Genomic DNA, 6,121 nt, shown 5'->3' with positions numbered 1-6,121 from the left:
ATTGTTTATGCTGTCCTCAGTGTCTAGTAAATAAAGATTGTAGAGACCTTTGCATACAAAGAAGGAGAAGGGCTTTTGTGTTGTACTCATTAGCTTTGGCGTTTTATTAAGGTTTGTGCATTTATAAGATACATTTGCACAATCAAACATACGTTGAACACTTATCCCTAAATTTTCAAATACTGTAATTCACAGGTTTTAGCTTCAGAACTGATTGTCCTGTCAATTGAATGAATCAGACTTCTTGTATGGAGAAAGATGCCAAAGACCTCTGAGATCATTCATGGCTTTATTCTTTCAAGCAGCACTCCAGACAGAATTATAGACACAGTTTTGCTTTAAAATAGGATGGAAATTTTCCTGACAATTACCATCTGGTAAGCTAAATATAATTTCCTCCAAAACAGAATAAATACATTTTTAAAAAAAATTTGCAAACATCTAAAGGATATGAATTTTCTGTGCAATAATAATAAGCAGCACAGATGATAAAATACAAGCTAATGCCAGACAAATATGATTGAATTTTTAGTAAGGTACAGAATTAGAGACAAAAATGCAGTAATTCTGCAATTTAGTGTGGCATTTGACACAGTGCACATGATGCTAAACCTATACACGGGTAAGTTTGGGATGAGGAGGTATCTGGTGAGGAGCCATAGACATTAGTGTAAGATCTGGTTTTATTAAACATGATTATTAATGATTGAGGGATGGGGCAAATGGAACTTTACACATGTAACTCTTATTCCCGTCTGAGTTGGCAACAACAAGGGCTGTATCTGGGGGTTCCATTTCAATAACGCAATGCAAAACTGGCTTGAGCCCCCACCTAGTGACCTGGGAGACAATTACATACCACCACTCCTCCGGGCGCCTCTAGGAGGCAATACTTCCCCTCTCACAAACAGAGTCTGAGTGTAGCAAAATCCTTTTAATAAAGGAGGGAAACAATGTGGCATTACGTTGGAGAAACACCTCAAACAGGATTATAACACAAACCATAAGGAAAAGACCCACCCCTAAGTAAGTTTGGAGGTATCCTCTTCCCCTCAGGGGTTTAAGTCCTACCACCCAGAAGATCACCCCAAAGTCCCAAAAGTCCAACACCACAAAAGTCTCTTGAGTCCAGCAACCCAAAAATCACCCAAAATTCCAACAACCCAAAAGTCTCTGTCCTTGGTCAGTGCAGCCCCCGAGTTCAAAAGCTTATCTGCAGAGTTTTACCGCCCACCCCCCAAGGCCTGAGTGGAAATGGGGGGGGGCACACAAGGTGTTAAGGGGAACCATACGTGGTCTGAGGCCAACTGCCCCCCCTTTCCATGGGGTTCTGCTGCAGTCTTGACCACGAGCCACTCCACTCCATGAGCCGTCCCATGAGCCGCTCCAACCGTGCTTCCCACAAACTGCTCCACTCTGCCCCGCCTCACTCCACTCTCCACCCCATGGGCCGCTCCAACCATCCTGCAAACTGCTCAGTTCCGCTCTGCTCCACTCCACTCACTGTCCCATGGGCTGCTCCAATCATCCCACAAACTGCTCCGCTCTGCCAGCTGCCTAGCAATATATCTTCAGGTTCCCCCACAAGTTAACACAGCATTCAGTGATCTCAGTTCTTAGTAATTTTAGCTCTTTAGTGGTTTCTGCTTGTAGTAGGGGCACTCCAGGATTGGTACATCATTGGCCCAAAATGAGTTTAGCACAGCAACTTGCAACTAAATTCTTAATGGAATCAAAATTAGCTCTGCTATTTAACAGTGGGGAGAGAACAACAGCAATTGGTGTTTCAGGTCCTTAGAAGGAGCCCATACCATCAGGTATAAATACTTGTTCTCAACCTTTCTTAATTCACTGGGTTTTGGAACCCATGCCCCTTATCTAGCAAGTGCTACTTAGCTGATGGTGAGTCCCTCTGTCATAAAACAGTTCCACTGGCCTTGACTCACATAATCAGGGTAATAACACCTTATTCTTCCTGCCCCAATAACAGAGAAACTGGGGATCCCACAGCAGCCAAAGTGACCATTGGGCCACTGTGGGCTCCTGATAGGCAGAGTCGGTGTGCCTATGCAAACAAGACCAGCCGCTGAAGTTCTTTTCCACAACTTGCCACAATTCACCACCAGATGTCAGGGTAGAGCTCATCCTGACTCTGCTTACACAAAGGATACTGAAGTGGGAGGGATTACAATACAAAAGGATTGGGAGGGTTAGAAATATGGGTAAGGAATAACAAAATGAGATTCAATGGGCTGAAATCTAACATCTGGATAAAAGTACAGAACAGATATTTTCTTGTAGGAAATAATGACAAATGACACCTAAGGGAGACAGTGGAGAGAAACCAAATGATATCACAATGCAATGTCATGTGAAAAAGTGCAGCAGACCCAGACAGCAAATTATATGAGAATCTCAGGTCTGACCAATCCAAATGGTTTATTGGGCCAAACTTTTGATGAAGATGGAGTCATGAGGAGCAGCCTAAGGGTCTGCATGCTGGCAACTTGAAACTTTACAGTTGGTCTCTTTGTCCTATTTACAATGTCTTCAGTTTTAAAACAAAGAATCCAGCAAAATTCAAACATACAGAAAAAATTGCTACAAACAGTTTAATGTTTTATGGATAACTTATGTTCAAAACCACAAAAATGATAAAATAAAGCATAAGGCCATATAGCTACATACATCACCTTCTCACACATACGGGATTGTGAGTGTGTTTGGGTGTGTAACATCCTTACCACAAAAAAGTCAACAGTAACCAACCAGGGTCGCCAACATGCTGTCCAGACAACCCTAACCCAATAATGCTAAGTTATGGTAGCTATCCCTTGCCTAATAAACAATAACAATTGCTTTATAAACCACGCAGCAACACTTCAGTGCTCCTTACTAATAGCAACACAATGTAGTTCAAATATCCAATATTACAAAAATTACAAAAAAAAAATTCCTTAGAAAACAATTAAAGTTCCAAAGGACAAATGGCACCCAAGTCAAAATCACACAAACTAGGAAATACAAGCTCATACCACTATCATTGCACTCTTGAAAAGTCCAAGCTTTATACAATTATAGCAGAATGCATTTTTCATTCCCATTCCACGTCATATTCAGAAACCTCCACAATGATCCGCCAAAGTTTCCAGTCACCTTTCTGTCTTCTTTCTCTGCTTAGTTGTCAAAATCATGCTTCTTATTCTTCTCTTTGTGGCCTATCAGCAACATCATTTTCTATTTTGTATTCAGTCATCATTGTCATCCTTTTCCTTTTATTGCTTCTCTTTCTCTAGCCTTTCATGCTTGGTCATCTTCATTGTCATAGCCTTTCTTTTGGTGGTTATTGTCATCCTCCTTTTTCTGCAACCATTAGGGTTATTCTGTTTTTGTTCAGCTGGTCATCATTGTCCTATTTTTTCTTGTATGTGATTGGCCCTGTACTTCTTTTGCTGTTCAGTCATCACTCAGTCATCTTGAGTATTTTTGGTCATTATTATCTTCATTTATTTTGTGTTTGTGAAACATTATGTTCTTCATTTACTGACCAGCAGGTTTTTGTCCTTTTAATTTGTGTGCTGTCATAAGAACGGCCATACTGGGTCAGATCAATGGTCCATCTAGCCTGGTATCCTGTCTTCTGACAGTGGCCAGTGCCAGATGCTTCAGAGGGAATGAACAGAACAGAGCAATGATTGAGTGATCAATCCCCTGTCACTCATGGCGAGCTTCTGGCAGTCAGAGGTTTAGGGACATTCAGAGCATGAGGTTGCATCCCTGACCACCTTAGTTAATAGCCATTGATTACTCCTGAGGGGATTCTGTGCCAAAAAATTCAAAATTCTGCAAAACTAAATTAGCAAGATAATTGGGAATTGTTCAAGAAGACTTTATTATATATCCAAAAAGCCACAAATAGACAGAGAAAGATGCTTTGGTTAAAAAATAAATCTGGCTTAGACAGGAAGTGAAAGCATCTATACAATAATAGTAATAAAAACTCATTATATAGCAAATGGAAGAAAGGAGAATTGATAATAAAAATATAACTCAAAAGCTAGGAATTTAGAAATTGATAAGGAAGCAAAAGGACATGAAGAGAAATCTATGACCAGGAGCATTAAGGACAATTAGGAGTTTTTAAAAGTATATTAGGAACAAAAAGAATTCTAATAATGTTATTGGTCCATTACTAGATGGAAATGGCAGAATTGTCAATAATAATATAGAAAAGGCAGAAGTGTTCAATAAATACTTCTGTTCTGTATTTGTAGTCACATCATATGATGATGCTGAAACACTATTTCCATTCCAATAGTAACTCAGAAGAATGTTAAACAGCTGTTGCTAAAACTAGACATTTTAAATCAGCAGGTCTGGAGAACCCACATCCAAGAGTTTTAAGAGAGCAGACTTAGGCTCTCACTAGATCATTAATATTGATTTTTCAATATGCTTTGGAACAGAAATTTCAGAAGGCTGGAAGAAAGCTAATTTTGTACCAATATTTTAAAAGGGTAATGGGATGACCTGGATAATTATAAGCCTGCTAGCCTAACATCAGTCCTGGGCAAGATAATGGAGTGTCTGATTCATCATAAAGAATTAAAGGAAAGTAATATAAATAATGCCAATCAACATGAGTTTATGGAAAATGTTCTTGTCAAACTAACTTGATTTTTTTTTAATGAGATTATGAGTTTGGTTGATAAAGATACGAGTGTTGACCTAATAGAGTCAGACTTCTGTGAGGCATTTGACTTGGTACAGAATAACGTTTTGATTTAAAAAAACTAAAATGGTATAAAATTAACACTGTGCACAACTGGTTAAATGACAGGTCTCAAAAAGCAACTGTAAACAGGGCATCATTATCGAGCAGGTATGTTTCCAGTTGGGTCCCACAGAGATTGGTTCTTGGCTCTGCACTATTTAGCATTTTTATCAATGACCTACAAGAAACCATAAAATCATCACTGATAAAGTTTACAGATGACACAAAAATTGGGGGAAATGACAAATAATGAAGAGGACAGGTCACTGACAGAGCAAATAAACAATAGATATTTTAATATGGCCAAAGATAAATGTATACATCTAGGAATAGAGACCTGAGTGCAGGACACAAAAGGTGCCTTGAAAATCACTGTGATTTCAAAAGCTGAGTTAAGCACCTAAACTCCTATACAAGGAATGGGGAGAAGCACACATCTTACACTGTGAATCACAAAAGGCAGCATGCTAGGCAAGAAGGGTTTCTTCAAGTATGTTAGCAACAAGAAGAAAGTCAAGGAAAGTGTGGGCCCCTTACTGAATGAGGGAGGCAACTGAGTGACAGAGAATGTGGAAAAAGCTAAGGTACTCAATGATTTTTTTGCCTCTGTCTTCACAAACAAGGTCAGCTCCCTGACTGCTGCACTGGGCAGCACAGTATGGGGAGAAGGTGACCAGCCCTCTGTGGAGAAAGACGTGGTTCGGGACTATTTCGAAAAACTGGACGAGCACAAGTCCATGGGGCTGAATGCGCTGCATCCAAGGGTGCTAAAGGAGTTGGTGGATGTGATTGCAGAGCCATTGGCCAATATCTCTGAAAACTCATGGCAAACGGGGGAGGTCCCGGAGGACTGGAAAAAGGCTACTGTAGTGCCCATCTTTAAAAAAGGGAAGAAGGAGGATCCGGGGAACTACAGGCCAGTCAGCCTTACCTCAGTTCCTGGAAAAATCACGGAGCAGGTCCTCAAGGAATCAATTCTGAAGCACTTAGAGGAGAGGAAAGTGATCAGGAACGGTCAGCACGGATTCACCAAGGGCAAGTCATGCCTGACTAGCCTAATTGCCTTCTATGAGGAGATAATTGGGTCTGTGGATGAGGGGAAAGCAGTGGATGTGTTATTCCTTGACTTTAGCAAAGCTTTTGATACAATCTCCCACAGTATTCTTGCCAGCAAGTTAAAGAAGTATGGACTGGATGATTGGACTATAAGATGGATAGAAAGCTGGCTAGATCATCAGGTTCAGCAGGTAGTGATCAATGGCTCTATGTCTAGTTGGCAGCCAGTTTCAAGTGGAGTGCCCCAAGTGTCAGTCCTGGGACTGGTTTTGTTCAATATCTTCATTAATA

The sequence above is a fragment of the Gopherus evgoodei genome, chromosome 15 (genome assembly GCF_007399415.2).
Source record: "Gopherus evgoodei ecotype Sinaloan lineage chromosome 15, rGopEvg1_v1.p, whole genome shotgun sequence".
Lineage (NCBI taxonomy): Eukaryota > Metazoa > Chordata > Testudines > Testudinidae > Gopherus > Gopherus evgoodei.
This window is presented reverse-complemented; position numbering follows the sequence as displayed.